Here is a 22,737-nt window from a genome sequence, read left to right as displayed (position 1 = left end):
TCTTCCACCAGTATGCTGAATAATGTCCCTCAAGCCATTCACTCTCTGGCCTTCAGTTTCCTCCTCTTTGTAACTTGCGGGTGTTGAACTTGGAGGTATCTAATATTCTCCAGGTCTACTAGGCATGTGTCTATTTTCCCCCACAAGATTATAAACTCCTGGAAGGATAACTCTGATTTGTCTTTGTGTCCTCAGCATTTGTAGCACAGGTGTGTTGTCTGATGAATAAATGGAGGGTTTGAGTCTTTGGGAAGTTTCCCTACAGCCTGGGGCCTTGTCAAGGAAGCTCTTGTCAAGAGATAGCCCTAAGCTATCACTCTTTGTCTGCACTAGCCTCAGACATCCTGCTTGACTGAGCATTGACCTTTTAGCCCAAGGGACCTCCTATCAAGGGGAGGTTGGTGGGAAGTATCCGTTTGTTTACTTTTCATTAACCTGTCTCCAGTGGGCTGTGTCAGGGGGAAAGAATGCTGGGAACTGGTCAGATGAGTGAATAGCCCCTTCTCAGACTTGAACTCTGTCATCCTCACTCATCTTTAGTTCAGAGTCATGGCTCCACAAACACCCTGTGCTGGTCTTACCTGGAGCCCACCTGCCCTAATGAAGGGAACCTATGTTCCTGCATGCAGCTCCATGCACCTCTATCTAGAGGGAGTCCTGCTGGGTGTGCGCAAGGCCCAGTAATCACCCCGCTATTGATCTGTGGATGGTAATTCTGAAGCAACCATTGGTGCTCAGCAGGAGAGTGCATGGTGGGGATGTGGTGATTACGGAGTGATGGCTTAGACTGCCAAGGAGTCTCTGGACAGCTGCAATGGCCCTCAAATCTGCAGGGGATTCCCAAGGTTCATGGAGAGGGAGCCTCTGGACTTCTGCCTTCCCCAGCTGTGGCAGCTGGGAGGCTGGGGAATAGGGTTAGTCTCATTCCTAATCCTGATTGGCTGACAGGGCAGGAGGTGGGGGATCAGGAAGAAAAGTGGACTCTGCATCCTTCCAGTGGCTCTTCCTTCTATCAAGGAGCTGAGGTGTCGTTAGTGACCCGAAAATGACATTTCAGGCTGGTGCACCAAGTGAAGTGCCTTCCCGTGGGAAAATAGCTCCAGATGACTGGGCCACATCCAAGCGGAAAGAGAGCCGGAGCCACTGACCTACAAAAATAACGAGTGTAAAGAAAACCATGAAACCCAGCTTCAGTACCCTATTTACATGTCATCAGTTTTGTGTAGAGAAATCCCTCAAGATCAGGCTATTTTCCCCAAGGAAGGCTCCCAGGTGCAACGCAGGGCTGCCAGTCTTGGAACCTTGGGTGTTCTGGTGACAGGTCCTGAGACCTTGGGAATTTTTAACATTTTCTAAATCTTGGTTAAACTCATTTGAAAATGGGGATAGCAACAGAACAGGGTAAGTAACAGAATCACAAGAGAAAGCAAATGGGAACACTTTATAAATCATAAAGCAGAAGGAAAAGTTAGCTGTTGCTGTTGGATTCACTTTTTTTTTGGACATCAGAAATCAGGGCTTTATTCTGCAATATGGAGGAAACATGCTTTGTCCACCTGCCCCAGACATAAATCGTTATCACTCAGGAACTGGCCAGCAATGCCCCTTGTGGACCCCTTGCAGGGTTCTAAAGACAAACCCGAAAATTCTTTCTTCCCTTAAATACACCCATATCATTATTTACAGAGTTCACTTTTATACTGGTATAAACAGTTATACTAAGGTAGCACTTCGATTCAAGATGCTGAATACAAAGTGTATTTTTTTCCCCTACTGGAGATTGAAGCCCGGAGTGCTCTACCACATAGCTACATTCCAAGCCCTTAATTTTTTTTTTTTTTTTAATTTTGCAACAGGGTCTTGGGAAGTTGCTGAAGGTCTAAATTGCCCAGGCTAGTCTTGAAATTGTGACCACCCTGCCTCAGCCTCTGGGATTACAGGCATGCACCACTACATGGAGTCGAAGAGACCTTTTTCTTTCTTTTTAAACTTGGCCATGGAAGCTGACCACAATCTCTGTCCCAAAAAGCCAGTGATAGTTTAGCAAGGAGCCCCGGTGTGACCAGCCCCCACCCTCTCCCCTCCAATGCTGCCATCCTATCCACCCTTCCCAGCTCCTAAGCCTCTGAAGAGAAGACCTGACCCTTTCAGATGTCACCATGACATTGGGATAATGTTGGAATTAAGTAATCTCAATCCCTTTTAGCTCTGATATATATATATATATATATATATATATATATATGAATACCCATCTTCTGCCACCCTCTCTTGTCCACTCTTTGCCTTCCCATCCTGTCCCAATTTTGCCCTTCTTCTCTGGGGGTTGCATTTGATCCCCTGTACCTTCTCTTTGCTATATCCTCACCAACACATCTCCTTTGCTCATATTCTTTGGTCCCTCCACGTTTTGACAAGAAAGATGTGTCTCTTCTCCAAGTGGCGACTCCCTGAGAATTCTTTAAGTGGCTGGGGGTGGGGGGCGCAGAGATCTCATGTATTTTTGGTACCAGAGATAATTAGATAATTGTGCAATTAGCAGTAATTTTATCCCTCCTGTAATTTCCTTCTAACAAGAGCCCCCTTTAAAAAAATGAGGGATTTCTTTTTTTCCCCTTGTTGTTGTTTTGTCTGGAGTGTCTGTCATCAGAAATTTGGTCGGACACCCACGCATTCCACGGGGAAGCGAGGGGGAGGGGGAGGGGAAGGATGCGGGAGGCAGAACTCCTGGGAGAGAGAATCTGCCAAGCGGGCAGCTCTTCTCCGCTCCCCTGCAGAGCACAGACTGTGGGAGGGGACGGTGCAGGAGGAGATTGCGCTAGTCTCCAGAGACAGTCCCGTTTCTACAACGACTCCCCCAGACCTTCCCCCACGCATTGCCCTCTGGGCTGCTGGGGCGGGAGACTTGGGAAAGGCACCAGAGGCTGGGAGGGTGCAGCTGGACTCCTCAGGGACTCGGTGGTTTTTTTGCAATAGAGGCCTCCTATTACGTGTCGCAGATGGGGTGCAGAGGGCAGCGCTCCAGGGCTCTTATGCCGGACTCTGTTTCCTTGGGCATAGGACACGGTACCACATCGCTCTCGCTCCCCCTCGCCTCGTGGGCTGTGGCACAGAGGGGACAAACACCCTTAAGGCCTAGTGCCAGGTAATTACCAAGCAAATTCCCGGCGATTTCCTTTCCTCCCCCGGGCAGTGCCTGCTGCGTGTTCCCTGATTCGGGCCCCGGCTGTGCAATCAAGACCAGGTAACCTGCAGGGACCCGTAATTGCTCTGGAGTTGCCTGGGACTTTGCAAGGTAAGCAGGTGCGAGGCTTCTCCCCCGCCCCAGTGCGCACGGGCTCGCCTTGCGCCACCCTCTCTCCGCCGGATGTGGGGGACCGGTGGACGCTGGGTGCTGCAAAGAGCCAAGTGGGACGAGATCCGATTCCGTGAGTGAAAGAGCAACTTTGCGCTAATGGAACTAGGTTAGGGAAAGCCCGTGCAGAGAGGAGAAAAGGAGGGGAGACTGGGCGACTTGGGGCAGGAGATGGGCCACCTTGCCCTGTCCCCTGGGAAAGGGGCCTTGGGGTACATGAGATCCTCCTGGCCCTTCCCTCCGGTGCAGAGGCGCCTCATTGATGAGCCTTGTCATCATCCTTCAAGTGTAATTTTTTTAAATTGCAAAAATCTTACAGAGCTATTAACCTCAAAAGAGTTTAACATATGGCAGACCGAGTCTCCCTCTTACCCTAATTATAAGGCTTGCAGTAATGGGGCTGTCTTTTAAGTTACAGCTGCTGCGCTTTTGGCTTTCGCTAACATTACATCCTATTAAAGAGCTACATTAAATGCATGCAAATTGCTGGAGCGACCGCACTCTCCCGACCAATGAGGGGGACGGATTGCAGCCGAGGCGGCGATATCGGGGTCAGACTCACCCTGCTGCGAACGCCATATGATCTATCAATCAAACTCCTCTCATTAATTAACTAATTCATTAAATATCTTTATATATGAAGGCCCGGCCAGGCGGAACATTGTGTTGACAGGGACGTCCCGTCAGCACTTAGCCCTGCGCTCCTGTCCCCTCCCACACAAATCACCAGGTGACTAAGGGAGGTCAATTTCCCAGTGTCTGCGGGCAAGGATGCAATCACGATGTGGCTCCTGGGGGCGCCCTCCTTGAGCTTCCTTCCGTGTCCGGCCTCCCTGGGGTGCACCTGTCCTCTCTCACTAGAGCATTGTTCTAATAAGCACTGTGTGGATCTTTTGCCTCTGCTTTCATGGAAACCTTTAGAGGGTCAGACTGGGAAGGGTCTTGCTTATCCAGTGCTTCAGGGCCTAGCACAAGGCCTGTCCATGGCAGATGCTTTGAATGTTTGCTCTGAATTGAAGTGACTGCCTCTCTTCAGTACTTCCGGCACCCTTGAGGCCTTCTTTGCTTTTCAGGAAAACACTTCAGAGAGAAGAGGACAGCCAGGTGAGCTGATGACATCTGTGGAGAGGAGGAAGGTGGCCTATTGGGGCCACTGGAGGAGAGACAGAGATAGGCTGGGGGCGGGGTAGGAGGAACGTTTAAAGTTCAGAACTGGCCAAAAATGTAATCACAATATTCAGACTCTGAAGCAGACTCCTAAGAGAACCAGGCTGTGAACAATAGAGAAACATTTTAGAATGGATACTGGGTTGCTTTATAAGTGTGTGTATACTTTAACCTATACTATAGATATCAAACTCCTTTCATTAATTCATTAAATATATTTACATATTTGGGAACAGCTGTATAGACATTAACCCCCATTATCACAGCATTATATTATGTTGACAGGGACAATGTTGTATGTATATGTGAGTGTGTGTATAATTTGTTGAACACTATCTGTCATTTTCCTATATTATCTCGTTAAATGTTGGCAACTTTGTTAGGTGTTTATTTTTGTTTCTAGGTAATAGGAAAAGAAACAAAGGCTTAGGGACTAGTAATAACTAATCCAAGGTTCAAGTGGCAGAGCCAGAAGTCATACTTGGGCTTTCTGAATACATGACCAGGGCCTTCTGCTATGTTATCAGAAAGGAGGAAAATATTACTGGTGAGATCAACAAATGGGCTCTCCTTAGACACCTACTGCCCACTCTGTCTACATAGTTGTCTTTCCTTATTTCATGGTAGCCACTGTCACCACTGGCTTCTTGGCTGGTTTGGTAGATTTGGGAAGTGGAGGTGGTCGTAGCATCCTATGATTCAGGCTGCTTTCTCTAGACTGTGTTTAGAATGGGTTGGAGTGATTTTCCATTTTTGTTGTGTGTTTTGTTGTTGTTTTTGTTATTGTATGGTACTAGGGATTGAACCCAGGAACGCTCTACCAATGAGCCACATCCCCAGCCTTTTTCATTCCAAGGTTTCACTGAGTTGCCCAGGCTGGACTTGAACTTTGTGATCCTCCTGTCTCAGCTTCCCAGGTGTGATTTTCCATATGGAGCATCTGGAATGGACAAAACCAGATGCCTTATCCTTCTGGACCCAAAAGATGTGGGCCCTGTGCAGTTGGGTACATACACAGAGACCAGATGGGCGGTCTCTAAACCAGCTCCTGAAGGACATTCCTCCACCACATAAGACTCTAGCCTCTGCTGGAGCAGGCAGTCTGGACAGGGATAACAGGTCAACGTGAAGAGGACCAGTGCAGGTGTCCGCCTTGTTTCCTGCTATTCAGCTCATGCAAGTTCCCACTCCATCCGTGTGAAGTGTGATGTGCAGGGCAAACTGGCAAAGCCTAGAAATCCCTGGAAAAAAATTGCCAGAACCTTTTATGCTGCTTCTCTCCCTGTTTCCATCTCACTTGCTCTCATGCCCTTCTGAGACATGGGGCTAATGGACTTTGGCCGTTAGCACCCGTCATGTTGGGTACCAACCTCACCATGGGCCTCTGTAACTTCCTCTAGCCCCCTTGGTTCCCAAGAATAGTTTTGGAATGGGGCGTGCTGTGATAATGGGGGTTAATGGTAACCTTGGAATCAATTTTCCCTCCCAGAAGAAAATTCTCCAGGCTTAGGCTGCACACACTGTAATACTGAAAATGGCTCTAGATTTGAAAAATTGGCACGTTGTAGTCCAACAAGGCAATTTTTGAATTGTTCCATGCAGCTGTGCGCCTCTGGATGCTATGTTGCTTGTGTCCTAAAGCCATGGATAAAGAACATTTTCCAGCCCAAAACAGCTCAGAGGTTGTTTTTTCTTCTCCCACCCCAGCCTGAATTTGTTTTTTGTTCACCTGCCCAAAACCCTTGGAACTTTGGCCTCTACCTAAGCAGCTGCCAGAGCTGTTGGACAAAGTGAGAGTGTGTGGCTCTCTGCAGAATTTCCTTCCTGCAGGCCTGAGGGCAGAGGGCCTGGGAAAAAGGGTTTCCTGAAGAGCAGGGTCCATGCTGGGCAGCTAGGCAAGGGCAGAGCAGCTCAAGAATGCAGCTTCCAACCAGCTTTTCCTGGCTGGTGTCAGAGCCAGACCTTTCTTGGATGAAATGACAAGAACCCAGAAAAAGAACCGTTTGATCATTGCGCAGGATATCTGATTTGATGAGCTGTGTTTTCTCTATTATAAGATGAGAACATTTTTTTTCCCCTGGCTTTACAAACATTTAAAATACAAAATAAGTCATCTCAGAATAAAAATAACAAGGTATATACTTCAAGTAATGGAAGCACAGAATGTGAGGACCGCAAGGCAGTGTACCAATTACTTAGTAAATGTCCTTGTTGTGAAGGTGGGGATTGAGGTTGCCCAAGGTCACGTATCTGGTTGGTGCATGAGATCTTCCTGTCCCCACATGGTGCTTCAGGCTCTTTGGGTAATGGCTCAGGTTGTCAGGGAAAGCCATTGTTCTATCCTTCTTCTCCAGTGGGGTCACAGCTCTCTTTCAGCTTATTTCTCCTTCATGATTTCTCTGCATGGTGGGACTTATTTGGTGACTGAAGATGAGAACCAAATAACTGGATGAAATAGAACATGGGACAAGGGCTGAACTGGTGCCTGACCTACTGGCTGCTGGCGCCTCTAATGCAGTTCTCACAGCAGGGCCTGTGATCTCCACTTGTCCATGGATCATCCCTTCCTCCTCAGGCTCCTTTCCATGGCTCACCATGTCATTTGTGAGATGATCTGTGCCTGTTTCTCTTGTCCAAGGCCTCAGGACCACTGGCTTCTCTCCACTCTGTCCTTGCCCAATATTATGCAGGTGTCTCTGCATGCTGATGTTTTTTTCTTTCCTTAGATGCATCTTGCCTCCATTCCCTTTTGCATTTGTCATTCATCTTTGCACACTTGATTATTCCCTTTGTCTAGAAAATTCTAGACTGACCTGTCCCTTCATTCCTACTTCCCTTCACCTAGTGAACTTTGACTCACTCTTTGTTCTCAGTTGTAACACCAGTTTCTTTTCACTAAGCCACAAAGTCTGGATGAGAGTATGGCCTCCCAAAGCACTTTTTCCTTCCCTATGCTGTTACCTTTCCTATGGCATCAGCCCATTGGAATCTCCCGTTTGAGTGTAAGCCTCAGAGGGCAGGGCTGTGTCAGGTTCATGTTCACTATCTTATGAGAGGCACCCTGCAGACTGCGTGCCTCATAGGAGGCATTCCACGAGTACTATATAAAATGATGTCACTCCCACTATAATAAATAGCAACAGTCGGCATTTACTGAGTGCAGGCATGTACCAGAAACTACAATAAGTGCATATTATACGCATCTTCTGGTTTGTATTAGTTCTTGTGTTAATGAAATGAGATAAGAGATCAGGGTTCTAGTTCTGGCTCTGTCACCAGCTAACGCTGGCTCTCAACAGTTACCATGGTTTCCTCCTCTTTAGCATGAAGGAGAGAGAAAGGAGCTGCCGGACTTCACTTCTCTGTTCTTTTTCCCAGACAGAGAGGGAATCAAGAGTCAGTTGAAGTGGGCCTACAGGGAATCAAGGCTCAGGATTCAGAGAACCAGCAGACACAGAGGGTCATCCGGGAGCAGGAGAGGGATCTGGCAGAGGCTGGGAAGGGCAGCGGGTTGTTCTCCCATGCTGGGGTAGAGCTTCAAAATAGAGAAGCCCGCTGCTAGCTGAGTCATTAACGCTGGGCTCCTCGCTGCCACCTCGGGCATTGTCTGATTTAAGTGTAATAGCTTGTTTGGTGGATTTTGCCTTCTATAGAAATCCCCCCAAGAGTGAAGTGCTGCATTCATCCGGGAGAGCACGGGCCTTTGTGCACTGATGGCCCGGCCTCGGCTGAATGTGTTTGGAGTTGGTTATCAAAGGGGAGGATAAATTAGAGTGCAGGGCTGAAGAGAGAGGAAGAGGGGGCCCTTTCATGAGCAGGGCTGAGCACTTAGGCAGCTGACTTGGGGCTGTGAAGCCCAAGGCTGGCCCTCTTGCCTTTTGGCAAGGGGAGTGCTATAGGCAGGGATGGCTGTAGACTGTCAAGAGCCCAAACTCAGAGATCCAGCCAAGCCAGTCGGGGGCAGGCACTGGTCTCCAGTGCCTGGAGGGGGACTGCGAATGGGTCATTTTCTCTTCCTGTTCTACCTCTTTTTTTCTTTTGGGGTGGTTTAGATATCTGCATGAAGAGTAATACCCACTTGCACTTCCTGATTTATTGAATCTAGTTCAGATAGTGCTGCTGCGGGCTCTAAGGGGATTCTCTGATCTGGGAGACCCTATTCTGGGGCTTGGAACCTTCCCTTTATTAGCCCTCCCTGCATCTGCTGTTCTCCAGCCCTGCAACATACACTTGCAAATTGGTTTCCAAGCCAGTTGTGTGAAGGGCACTGATCAGCCATGAGGATGGAGCTCCTAGAATAAGAGCTCTTGGGCACTTGCTGCTCTCTATGGACTTGGCTTCTGATGTCCAGATGCAGAGACCAAGTTGGGCACAGCTGTCAGCTGAATCACAGGCAGGGCTGCCTAAATATGGCTCTGACTGCCCAGATTTTCCCTGTGACAACACTCACTCTATTCTTCAGTGGTCTTTTATCCCCATCAGTGTTCCTAGCCCTCCCACCCATCCCCCATTGATAACAACTTACCATTTGGGATCCAGATCAACAAAGGGGTCATTCTGCCAGGACCCAGATACCTGCCTTTTGTTTGCCCATTATAACTGACCCTTAATACCAAGATCTTAGAAGCATATTGTTTTCCAGTTGAAAGGAACCCAGGACATCAAGCTCTAGACCTATTATTAAAACCTGTCTTATGTTACACATATGTATGTGCATATATATATATATGTATATTTTATATATATATATATATGCATATATATATATATATATATATAATATTTATTTATTGTATTACTGGGGATGGAACCTTTTATATTTTACTTTGAGACAGGGTCTTGCTAAGTTGCCCAGGCTAGTCTCCTAACTTGCAATCCCCCTGCATCAGTGTTCCAAATAGATGGAATAATAGGTATGCACTTCCACACCCAGCTGGTTGCAGATATTTTTAAGAATTGTCTAAAAGTTATGACTCTACAATGCAACAAAACACACATTGTTCTCAGTCATATGAAATTTACCTGCTGTGGAGTGTGGTGCTGGACACCTGTGATCCCAGTGACTCAGGAGACTGAGGATTGCAAGTTGCAAGACCCTGTCTCTAAAAAAAAAAAAACCTGCCATTTCAGAGGCATTACTCCAAATCTATACATCTATCTCACTCTAATTGCACATTCAAATTATCTGAAAGCTTTTAATGAAATTCCGAGGTCTGACCCTTACATACAGACTCTTGTTCAATTTGTCCTGTGTGGGGTGTTTTTCCTAAAATACTGTAGGTGAGTCTAATGCAGCCAGGGTTGAGAGTCATTGACCTAGGGGCTTGTAAAACCCCTGCCCTCCCCCCAACTAAGACCCCCAGCTGTGCATAGTCAGGGACTGTATGGACAGGAGTGTTGGCAGGCCAGTACTGGGGAAGCTGCCAGGATAGGTTAGACGCCATGAGCAGATTTATCATTTCACCCACTGCGTTTAAATCTTCCCTTCTTTTCTTACCCCTTGAGGGGTGCTTTCTTGGTGTTCGCTTAAAATAATTTAAGCTCACCACAGTGGGAAAGGAGCTTGGTTGCCTTGATGTGCTCCTGTCGTTTCAAGGAGCTCAATAAAAATTTAGTTTCGGTGTTCACTCAATGCAGCTTCTGCATAGAGGTCTTATGTTGCAAACCAGATTTCTCTTTTCATCTGGTCACCCCCAGGGAAATTGTGTATTTGAAATTCAAACAATATTTGGGCAAAAAGAATTTCTCATTATATGCAGTGGGGAAGGGCAAGGAGAGGAAAGCACTGAGAAATGATTGAGTGACATTTCTATTTGCCAGTTTGACTTCTCTACCAGTGGCAGCTGTGGTTTGGGGGCTGCCAGAGAACTTCAGTTTCCTGGTGTGGACTAGAAATGCCAGACCCCTGGAAAAAAAATAATTGGGAGGAGAAAAATATGAGGGGCTAGAAATGGATGTGAAGAGTCCGTGTGACCTCAAGCTGATATTGTTGGTAACAAAGAGTATATGATAAGCAGAGGGTTCTGTATTTGACTTTTTTTAGGGGGTGGTGAGTGGTGCTGGCGATTGAACCCAGGGCCTTGTACATAGTAGGCAAGCACTCTACCAACTGAGCTATATCCCCAGCCCTGAAAGTTCTATATTTTGCACAACTTCATTATAGGGAAGAGATGGTTCAAATTCTAGACTCTCAGGTTGAAGGGACCTGGATCCAGAAGTCATCTGGATTTGCCTTCTTGACAGGTAGATAGAGGAAGAATGCCCTCTACTGTGTTCTGACACTGATCAAGTACTTAAATAGATGCATACAAAATACATTTATTGAAGGATGTTTGGTATGTGGCTAGTGTTTAGGGAACAGAAGAGACCAATGAGACATAACATCAACCCTAAGTAACTTATAGTTGGGCTCCTGGAGGAGGAGCCCAACAATTAAAATGTAAGGGACACAGTGATCATTGCGATGCAGAGGAGAGCTGAGTGGAAGAACATTCACCTTGACCAATGAGGATCCAGGTGCCTTCCCAAATGCCCTCTTTTTTTTTTTTTAATATTTATTTATTTATTTATCTTAGTTCTCGGCAGACACAACATCTTTGTTTGTAGGTGGTGCTGGGGTACAACTCTTGTAAATAAGTACCTTTATTTACAGGCAGTTACACTGATACGCAGAGGAGTTAAATTTGCCTTCTCAAGGTGACACAGTTGATAACCAGAGTGAGCTTGGGAACCCTGGATGTCCCAGGCTCATGGTTTGCCACCAGAACAAATAGCTTTCCTAGGAGTGCTAAAGCACTAGCTTTAGCTGGGGTAGGAAATGAGAAAGGGGACTTGGGGCAGGTATCAACAGGTGACAAAGGGCGTCTCTGGGAGAAGGAACATTGAAAGCAAAGATATCAAGGTTGGTAGCATGTGGGGGAGAAAACAGGGCACTGGGGGCCACAATGCAGAGAGGAAGATGAGGTGGAGCAGGAAGGGGGTTAGAACGGATATTTGAAACATGAAATGCCAACGAATTGGGATTTATGATGGGATAGAGGTGGAAGGATCTTCAAATTTTTTGAGGAGAAAGCAAGTGTGATATGATCATTGTTAGGTTTAAATTTTTTTTATTTGTTCTGAATAGTTATACGTGACAGTAGAATGCATTTTGATATGTCATACATAAATGGAATATAGCTTCTCATTCTTCTGATTGTACATGATGTGGAATCACACCAGTCATGTATGCTGTTCTTGACTTATGAGTAAGAGTGGAAATTGGGAATCCTGGCTCCATCTTTCCCTAGCTATGTAAATGTGGACAAATTATTTACTCTTTCAGTGCCTCAGTTCCCTCCCCTGTAAAATCAGAATGAAGAACAGTACTTATTTCGTGGAGCTGTTATAAGGATCAAATAAATAATACATGTGGGTGTTTAGGAAAATGGCTGGCACATCATTAAATTCTTCATAAATGTTGGGTGTAATGTTTTTAAAAATATGTTTTAGTTGCAAATAGATCTTTTATATTTATAGGTGGTGCTGAGGATCAAACCCAGGGCCTCACACATGCCAGGCAAGTGCTTTACCACTGAGCCACAACTCCAGCCCCGAGGGTATAATTCTTTACCTTTTGGAAATTTAATTCTGATAATGGTTATATAAAAGCGGATAGGAGGGGGAGAAGACCCAGATGTTAGTTAGGAGCCTATTGAAATAGTCTAGCAAGAGGGTGGAAGGGTATAATCCACTGTGGCAATGACAGTCCCCTGTAGAGGAATACCTGGGAGGTGGAATCAGGGTTGCTCTCCTTCTGCTTGGTGGTGGAGGTGGATTCACATGTTGCCCTAGATAACCCTCAGCTGGGGGGATAGCAGGGCCAGTCACAGAGCTCTGGGAGCACTGGGAGCAGTTGCAGGTGAGAAGCTATGTTTAGCTACATGCTAAACAAGAGTGAGAAGCAACCAAGGGCCCAAAGATGACACTGGGCAAGGCAGTCCTGTACTTGTTTCTGTGCTTCTTTGCCCCCTCCCAAGACCCAGGAAGCCCCATCTTCATGTGTCCTCTGTGCAGCCCTTTGCTTGCCCTTCCTCACATGGTCAGGACCTTAGGACCACAGGTCCCTGTCAAAGCAGATCCTGGGTCCTGCTGTTTCCTTGGGAGGGCCAGGTGTGAGGGATGGGTGGACAGAATCCCCACACCATGTAGACTAAGGGACAAGAGGGAGGATTTGGAGGATGGTGGTCAGTCCCTATAGAAAACAAGTATTATGTTTTGGGAGGAGAAAACTGATGAGTGACAAGCTTTGGGGCTGTCATAGATTTCCTGTTGCCATAGAACCCTTTGATGTGGGACCCAGTGTGTTTCTGAACTCTCCACCCCTGTCTGATCCTGTGCACGTGGCATGTGGGGTATAGAGGATGGCAGCTCACTGCAGCGTGATGGCTGTTGGTGAGCAGGGGGGTCAGCCTGGACCCTCCCTTCCCCGGTCCTCTATCCTCCATTCAATGCCACCCTGCCTGCTGGCTACATTTTGCTGCTGCCACTGCCACCATTGGCATAGAATCAGATGGTTCCCTGAGTTACGCATCAGGGATTCAGGCAAAAGGAGGCCTGCAAGTGAAGGGGTGAGTCTTAGAACAAAATTACCAGCCTGCTGTCAACCAGGCGCTCTGCCTCTGCAGAGCAGACTCCAGACAGGTTGCAGCATGTCAGGCTGGGGCCTGCCTGGGCTTGGCAGGGGTCCTGTGGGCAGACAGAGTCAATTACCCAGAAAGGGTTCCACTTAACTTCCCCCGCTGCTTGCAGGCCCTGCCCCGGCCTCCGCAGCCTCGCTGGCTTCTGCCAAAACACCGTCAGCCTGTGCTGGAAGTGGCTGCCTGCCAACCCTGTCTTTGGGCATGTCCAGGGCCACCCATTCCAGGGGGCCCGCTTCCAGCCCTCATCAACTCTGGGGCTCCCTGTGCTGGCCCTTGGCCAGTGGATTTCCATTTCTCCTCCTGCAGACCCAGCAGGATCCTTCAGTGGGAGGGACATCAACAGGCTGCCTCATCTATGATATCCATTGGTGGGTGGCCTCCCCCCTCTTGTGACATAGCATCCCACATGGTCCTAATCCTCCTCTGTCACTGTCTTAGGGCAGTGTGTGGTTACAGTTTGGGGGCTTTGAAGTCATACAGACATGGGTTTGAAGCCTGGGGTAGCCACATACTGCTGTGTGACCAGGCATATGACTTTAACCCCTTTGAACTTGAGTTTCACTACTGGCAAAATGAGAATAGTAATAGTATATATATATCTCTTGCAGGATTATTCTGAGGATCAAAGAAGATAATGGGCATTAAGTACCCCTTGTGCTTAGCACATGATAAATGCTCAACAAATATGCTTGCCTTCCTCTTCCCTCTCCTCCTCCTCCCACTCTCCACCTTTCCCCTTCTCCCTCCTTCCAACCTCCTGTCCCTCCTTCTTTAGTCACAATCCTCACTTATCAGGAAGTTTATTGTTTCTGTTCCTCTTTTCTGCTCTAGAGACCTGAATTGGGAGAAAGCCTGGCTTCTAGTCCACTCATATCTTCTAGTTCTCTTCATATTGAGTTTACAGTTCTGAAGCATATGGAATCTGGGTATAGTCCCCTTTAATTGGGTAATGCATACATTAAGGACCTTAGGTTCTTTTAAGTGCCATTGGCTGCTTCAGTGTCCTTGACCACTGCAGTTTCATATTTCACAGACGTTTCCTTTTTGCACATTCCCTCAACAAGCCCAGTCATCTCCCAAATGTGTCCTGTTGACCTTAAACATCCAAAAGATGAGGCTCAGAGCTCTGTAAGTATAAGGCTATGACAGGATTCCAGCTTCAACAATACCCAAGGGATGGAAGGCAGAGTCTGCAGTCATTTAGCCATTAAGTCACTCAGAAAGCAGTTATTGATAGCCAACTGTGTACTTGGGAACTCAAGTTGAAGGAAGGTCTCTGCCCTCCTCTAGTGGGGAGGGGGATGAGGAAACAGACCATTACCATAGAATGGGTGTGCACTCTGACAGAATAGTGCTCCTGAAGGAGAGGGGTCGGAGAGGTTCCTGGGGCTCAGTGGAGAGCCACATTCTTCAGGTCCTGGAGGATTTCACTGAGAAGCTGGAGACATGGAACCTATTCTTTGCCTCCATCTTGGGAGGTGTGCTACCTAAGGATGGAATGACCGACTGCTTGGTGGGCTCTAGCCACCAGCCATCTTTCCCAATTTGTACTTTTGAAATCTATACATATGTTTCTCTCTCTGAGGGTCTTATTCCTGGGGCCAGGCCACACCTAGGACAGAGGGCACTGTCTGGAGGCATCCCAGGAGAGGGGCAGCAAGCCCCCATCTTTCTTTCTTGACATGGAGGTGGGTAGGTGAGGTGGGACTGGTGGATTCTGTGAGTGGTGACTGTGCCCCAGTACTGTACTAATTGTGCTAGACAGAGCTGTTTAAATACCACCAGACAGAATATTACTCAAATTAAAATGAGGCCTTAAATGTCATTATTTGTGTCATTATTAATAGCCCCTAATTGTGTTCTCTAATCATCATGAAATTATGTTAGTATTAATATTCACGTCAAAGCTGCCTAGGGAACTTGGAAGATTTAAAAAAAAATTATACCATATGTCAGTTCCCATGAATGTGAAGCAAATGCTGGCTTTAGTACTTCAGTCCGGGCTACAGATGAGACGGCAGCCTGCGAAGGCTTGGGACTGGACTAACCTCTGGTCCTTGTCCCAGTGACTGGCTCCTGGATGCTCTACCTGGCAAGCCCTTTCACAGCATCGGTAGGACCTGCTCTCCTGGACACCATGCATGTCTCAGCCAGCTGCTCTGGCTGGTGAGGGGACCAGATAGCATCTGGTACCCTGGGACATGACACCCCTTCTCCTCTCCTCCAGCTCTTGGGAGCCGCTTGTGTCTAGACACCATAGTCAAAACCACATTGCACTCCTGCCTGTCCTCTCTCTCCATCTACTCACAGCCCCGCCTTAGTGGACTGTGGGACCTGCCCAAACTACTCTGTTGTGCTTGGGGAAGTGGCATGAAAGAAATAAGAGTTGAGTCTCCTGGAAAAATGTATTATATTATATATGCAGAAAGAAATTTCAGACAATGTAGACTCAGAATTTCAAAGTATATACAGGGTGTCCATAAAATCTGGAAACAGGTGAATCTACTGTTCTTAAGGATATCCTACACTTTAAGGAATAAAATAATTTTATCCTTGTTTCTGCATTTTATGGACATCCGGGCCTTTGCCCAGTGCTAACTTTGCCAGGGCATCTTTGGGGGAAAACAGGGATTCCCAGTGTTCGTTTGGGGATTCATTTGCATACACAGAGTGAGAGGAGCTGAGTTATGCTTCCCCTTATGTCCCGGGACTCCCGTTCCTCATCCCCCCAGATTGGAATCAAGTATAAGAGGTGGGGTGGTGACAAGGCAGGCGATATTGCCAATTAGCGCTCCCCTCTCTGGGGATGTGTGGGGTGAGTGCCCTGGGACACCCAGAGGCATCAGCCTCCTGCTGACATCACTCAGGGGCTCCTCTTCATCGTTTCTACAACATTCCTTTAGGCTGCCTGCTCAACGCCTCAGTCATCCACTAATGGAGTCCACGTGACCGCGATGTGTCAGACAAATCTGGGGCAAGCGCCTCACTCTCTTCCCAGAGCCCTTGGAATTCTCTGGAACTGAGAATATTCAAATGCCTTTCTTGGTGAAACAGCAGGCTTCCAACCCCCCAAATATTATGACTTGAGTTAAATATAACACAGGGTATGAAGATAACGGCAAAACATGGGAAGCAGAGAAGCCACGGAGTGAGCGACTCGTGCACACACTCTCACACACATAGAGTGTCTGTCCCTCGGGATGTGACAGGGCATCCACAGACCCCATAGCCAGGTAGGTAGAAAACCCACAAAATCACATAGAAATCGTGGTGCATTCTGGGCTGGTGAGCCGCCACTTCAGCCTGGAGAGGCCTAACTCTGCTGGTTTCTATACACACACACACACACACACACACACACACACATATATATCAGATGTGGTTTGACTTAAAGGGTGGGAGGAAAAATCTTAGCTTCAGTGAAAAAGGAGACCTGCCTGCTCTCTCCACCATGAAGGGAGGCTGGGGTAGGACAGGCTGGGTCAGATGTGGCCAAGCATTAGGATACTTATTTCCCAGCCCAGAGGGCAAACAACATCACCCTCAGCCACTAGATTGCTTTTTAAGATAATCTAGAAGGAGCAGCCTTGACCTGTGAAAGGGAGGCTGGGGAGGCGTGTGCCTGAGACCCTGAGCCAGGTTCCAGAGCCTCTTTGCTTCCTTTGTAAGTTCATGGTGAAAACTCAGTGGGTCATAGATAAGCGAAAGGTCTTCCAAAAGTCAGTCACTCTGAATTCCAAACCCAATGATTACAGTAATTGTTGGCCTAGGGCTGGATTTGAACCAGTGAACCCAGAACAGAAGCATTGAATAGGCCTCCTTTCAGAGGCATCCCCCCACCAGTTACCCAGCAACACAGCACGTGGCCACCTCTCCCCTGCTCTCTGGGCCAGACAGCAAGTAGCTAAGGCTATTCCAAAAGAGCAGATATATCCACATCTTCATAATATGGAAACCTCTACATGTGGGAGGATTTATGGTATTTGTAACTTGCTTTTAATTAAATGACCTCCTTTGATCCTTGTGAGGTAAGTGGGGCAGGTGTGATTATCCCCCACTGTATAGACAAGGGCATGGAGTCTCGGGACAGGTATTGGCCAAAGGCATATGGCTTATAAGGGACAGAAGTGGAGTTGACCCAAGCCTTTTCATTGCTAGTGCTATGTTTTGAATTGCCTCCTCTTAGAAGGTACCTCACTTTCTGTCCCCCTACCCCACTCAGAGGCAGCTTGGGAATATTAGTAAAATGTTGGGAACCAGCTAAACCATGAATTTATAAAGGCAGCATCAATAATGTCATTTATCCCCCCCCCACACACACCCATCTGTTCTGTTTTCCTGTGGTGATGTCTCAGGTGTGCATGGGATGAAGTCCAGAGGGATGTGTGGGGCGGTGCAACAGGAAGAGGGGAGAAGGAGTTTACCCTCCTGGGGTCTTTGCCTTTGTTCTCTGTGGTTCCATTCCTCTTACATCTGAAAACAAACCACAGAAGCAGCAACTCCCTTATCCCCCTCTCTAGGCACCAAGTCCCACTGAGGCTTCTTATTTGATGGAGGAGTTAGGTTGAGGAAGAGATTCCTACTTCATTTGGTGGCTGATGGGAGGGTTTTAGGAAGAGGCAAGAGCAATACTGAGAATCCCTGTCCTGGACCCTCACCTAGAATGGCCACCTGCCTGCTGCTTGAGGAAGTAGACATGATGCTCTTCACAAACACACTTGATTCCTCTGCCACCCACCGCCCCTTCCATCCTGAGACCCACCGTCCAGCTTTCCACCTCTGTGCCCCATAACCTTCCCCACCCCCATCTTCCGCTCCACAAAGCCCCTGCTAGAAGTTGACAAAGCTGACTGGCTGCTTAATGTGCTACAGGTGTTGTTGCTAGGCAACCACCCCACTCTGCAGCTCAGACTCTGTCAGCCCAGATCAAACCCCTGGTAGCACTTAACCCCGTAACTGCTTAACACAAACACTAATTACCCAGGCCCACCAAACAGCACATTTATAAGCCATAATCAAGGGTGCGAGGGTGGATTCTCAGTCCTTCAACCAACACTTCCCACCACGATGTCGAGGCCCTTTGCTTGTAAGCGATGGCTCCTCTTTCCAGGCCGCACCAGGTGGACATAGAATTTCCAGCACCGGCCATCCCTCCTCCCTGGACTGGGTTCCTCTGAAGTCAACTATGTGCCTTCAGTTGCCTGCTTTCTGGAAAGAGTGTTCAAAAAAGAGTTCGTAGCATCTATTTCTGCATTTTAAACTATTTTTAGGTTAAGATCCTTGAACTAAAACCTCACAGTTATACTTGAACTTCATTTCTTTGATGTCTGACTCGGTTGAGTTGGAGATGACTATCAATTTTGGACAATTCTTCTGACACTTGAATATTTTTATCTTGCTCTGATGGAAAAACAAAACTAAACTAAACATCTCTTTAGGGTGACCATGGACCACACAAAGCACAAGGCGTTTGTAGATAAACATTTATATTAGAATGTAGACCAGCCAATAGTAGAACTGCCCTGCCTTGAGTTGGCCTCCCCATTTTGGACGGTGATTACATTGCTCTGTTAAAGGGACATACTCAAAAACTATTGGCGAATGCATGAACACAACCCTGTTTTAAATTTCTATTTCCTAAATCATAGTGTAGCTTCCACAAGGATGAGAGAAATCATTAAATGGCAGAGTAAACCTGTCTCTTCTTCTGACCTTTTTCTCATAAGACGAAACACTGCCTATAAACCAGATTATAGGAGATTCCCAGGTGGCACTGAACCTTTTTCTGTGGGTTGTCCTAATGGTAATGTGCAAGGCCAGGCCTGATGGGCCACAGAAGTGGAAGCCTCTCCCCACCAGCTGCCAGGCACCTCCCAGGATGCTAGGTGCTGGGTGGTATTTCAGGGACTCACTCTCACTTTCTTTCTCAGCTGAAAAAAATCATTAAACCCTTTTATTGGCAAATGTCTAGTTATTCAGACATAGAGGAACAGAGAGATCTTGTTTTCTTTGAGCATTTACATCCATTATTTATTTAGCAAGGAATATTTCAACTTTAGAGCCACCTCAAAGTAAGTGTCATGCTCGCTCTGGGTGGCATGTGCCAGGAACAGTACTAGGTGCTTATGTATGTGTTCTTATTTAACTGTTACCTCAGCTCCAGCATATGGATGTGAAAGTCTCTACCATGAATTGAGGTTCAAAGATGCTAAATAACCTGCTCCAGTTTGCACAACTAGTAAATACTTCCAGGGCACAGCTGGCATTCTGAAGCCTAGATCTCCGTAGTACCATACCATATGGAGCCTCCCAAGAGACTGAAAACCACAGCTCAGAGAGGTTAAGTGACTTTCCTGAGATCCTGCCGCCAGTGAGTGATGGGACAGAGATTTGAATGAGAATTGATTTGACTCTAAAGTCCTTTTCATATTTTGTCTTCTAAAGTACACCACCTTTCAGAGTTGTATCTCCCAGATTGGGGATATAGGGACAATGGTCGAGCATTTGCCTAGCATGCACGAGGCCCTGGGTTTGCTCTCCAGTACTGTGCAAAAAGAAAAAAATCCCAGAGTTTTTCCTCCAGTTTCTGTATTGGATGTGCTTTCTTAGAGGTGAATTATCCATGAATCCAATATGGAAAAACAGGTTCTAGGGAGTAGCATAGATTGTGTACTGAACAGATTATGTCTTAAAGTAGGGATCATCTGTCCATCCCCTCACACTTTCTTAAAGGATCACATTGGAGAAAGAGAGAGGGATGGCGATGGGGGGAGGAGGAGGAAAGGGAGGGAGACAGAGGCAGAGAAAGGAGAGAGACAGAAACACACACACACATGTTCCTGCAGCCTGTGGCTCCCTGCTTCCCTCCCACATCTTGAGTCAGTAATGCCTTGGCTTTGGGCTAAGCCACTGTTGCCAGCTGGTGGCATTAAGAGTTGGGATTGCCAGCTTGGTCACAGGTGACAGATTTGGGAACATCATCATGGCCCTGGCTCCTTCCCAGTAGACCTAATGGGTCATGGAAAACCCTAGTTGGGGAGCTAAATGGGGGCCAAAAGAGACTGTGTAGTATGGATCTAAGTGGGGACAGGGACGAAAGGCTTGCCCCGTGAGTTTTAACACTTTCATGCAAGTGGTTTCTCCATAAAGTATTAATAATGTTCCTATAATTGATACTTCAGGGCAATAACCTCTGACAAAATGGCCCTGATTAGCAGATAATTGAGTGTGTTGGATTGTGTCCTGAGAGAGCTGAACGCCAGGCAAGGCCCATTAGCCCATCATAATGACCCCTTTTGTCAGGTATTAGTGTCATTAAGAGCCTGCTCTCTGAAATCAGTCCCTTTATTTAACTCTTTTCCCTAATTATATGGATCATTTTACAAATCAAAGCAAATGTTTGCATACAGCCCCCAGGCATGCAGTGGAGCAAGAAGATGGAGGAGCAGGCTGGAGACTGCTGAGTGGAGAGTGCTTGGTACCCAGAACACTCTTTGTCACTGGGAGTTTTCTGGAGGTGACAGGTTCCCTAGGAAATCCAGCTGGCGTTCCACGAGGATATGAGGATATGGTGCACCTGGTTGTCTTAGGGGCCTGGGTGAGGAAATATCTGGATGGAGTGCTTTGCCAAGAGAGCTTGCAGGCCACACATAGGTCAACACCTGAATCCATCTTGGCAAAACAGCTGAGCTCCTGGACTCAGAATAGCTGCATCCTTGCCACAGAGTGCATCAGGCTGGAACAGGTTGGCACCCGAGCCCAGCCACAGGGCACCTAGAAGACCCAGAACACCCAAGCTAATCATCTGGGTTATGCCAGGAGCAGACTCCTGTCTCTGTCAGAAAGCACAAGCCTTTGGGAGTGGCTGGGGAGGATAAGTAGGCCCCAAGCCCTCCCTATCTGGGAAGATGTGGCCGAGGTGGACAGGTGTCCTCGCTTGGAGCTGCCAGCTAGGTAAGCAGTTAGTGCTCCTGGGACTCTCGGGAACTGAGAGCATGATCAGCCCCCAGGCCACACACACAGAAGTTGACACAACAGAAAGCTCCAGGGACAGAAAGCCAGTTTCTGACCTGCTCTCTCTAGCACACTCTCACTCATTAAAAAGTATAGACAGTTTGCCATTTATTTGAATGCAGTCACTGCCTGACACCTTTTCCACCTTGCCCAGCTCTGTACAAAGCTTTTTTATCCCAGGGCAGGTTCAGTGTGGGTGAATCAGAAAGAGGTCTCATCTCCAGCATGAATTGCTTAGAGACAAGGGATGGATAGCATTTTGGCAGCTAAGAAGGATATATTTTTATATAAACCAAAGAGGAAGGTGAAAGGATATCATCCATTACAGCAAAGGCCCAGAGGTTGCTGAGCCGGGGATAATTTACTTATCTGGCAAAGTGATAGGTGAGTTTCCCAAGAGGAGTTAGGACCTGTTATGGGTCCTGGGTGGTATCTGGACCATATTTCCTCTGTCTATCCTACTTCTGCACAGTAAATGCTCCTTGAGTTTGCTTTCCCTTGTTTTAATCACAGAGAGCCTTGTGCTTCTGTGATTTGCGTTGGGCCTGGTGAATTTTCCCAGCATTGGCCTTGGGTGGAGAGCTGCCAGCCGTGCAGAGAAACTGCTGGGGTTTTTGCCGAGGTAGCAGAATTTTGGTGGTGGAGTGTGACATTCGCCTCTCAGAAATAATACCTTTCATTTAAGGTAGGAGAGGAGGTTTGACATCCCATGAAAATATGATTTTCAGCCCTGTTCTGCTTGGGGTACAGTTTTTCTGCAGGGCCTAGTTGCTGAACCAGGGAATGAAAGGCCCTGACTAGGTGATGGTAGTCCACGGGCCACTATGGAGGACTCTTCCCATTCTGGGGTTGCAGATGGGGAGATCCTACTCTTTGACTATAGCTCTCCTGGGGGTCTATTTTGATTTTGTTTGTTTGTTTGTTTTGGTACTAGAAATTGAACCCAGGGGTGTTTAACCACTGAGTAACATCCATATCCCTTTTTAATTTTTTATTTTGAGTCAGGATCTTGCTAAGTTACTTAGGGCCTTCCAGTTTGGTTTCAACCCTAAAGTTTATTCTTTCTAGGGAACACAGTGTGCACCTCACCATCCTGAACACTGAGACTAGAATGATATTATTGGTGTTTAGACAAATTGTTTGATAAATATTCAACACCATGTCAATTCCTAAGTTGTAATGTAGAATTCTATATTAATTCAACCAATAAATAGTTTCTAAACTTTGCACTGCCTAGGTCCTGAACCAGGCACTGAATATAGGAAGAACAAGACATGGAACCATAGCTGGGTGTGGTGGCGCGCACTTGTGATCCCAGAGACTCAGGAAGCTGAGGCAGGAGTATAGCAAGTTGGGGGTCAGCTTCAGCAACTCGGTGAGGCCCTGTCTTAATATTAAAAATAAAAAGGGTTTGGGATGTGCCTCAGTGGTAAAGTGCCCCTAGGTACAAAAAAAAAAAAAAAAATGAAGAAGAAGAAGATATTATAATATAATAAGAATAGAAGAGAGAAGAAGAGAGAA

The 22,737-nt window shown here is 47.0% G+C and overlaps 1 long non-coding RNA gene across 1 annotated transcript in view; it reads left to right on the top strand.

The window, feature by feature from the left end:
- The first annotated feature begins 4,257 nt into the window (after nt 1–4,257).
- The window catches only part of LOC125613937, a 27,147-nt gene continuing 8,667 nt past the window's right edge, over nt 4,258–22,737 (top strand). Inside the window, exon 1 of the long non-coding RNA XR_007344532.1 lies at nt 4,258–4,459. This is a non-coding gene — a long non-coding RNA (uncharacterized LOC125613937). The remainder of the gene's footprint in view (nt 4,460–22,737) is intronic.

The sequence above is a fragment of the Marmota marmota genome, unplaced genomic scaffold (assembly GCF_001458135.2).
Source record: "Marmota marmota marmota unplaced genomic scaffold, marMar, whole genome shotgun sequence".
Taxonomy (NCBI): Eukaryota; Metazoa; Chordata; class Mammalia; order Rodentia; family Sciuridae; genus Marmota; species Marmota marmota.
Note: the sequence above shows the minus strand (reverse complement) of the source record. Positions and strands in the feature narration are given on the sequence as shown.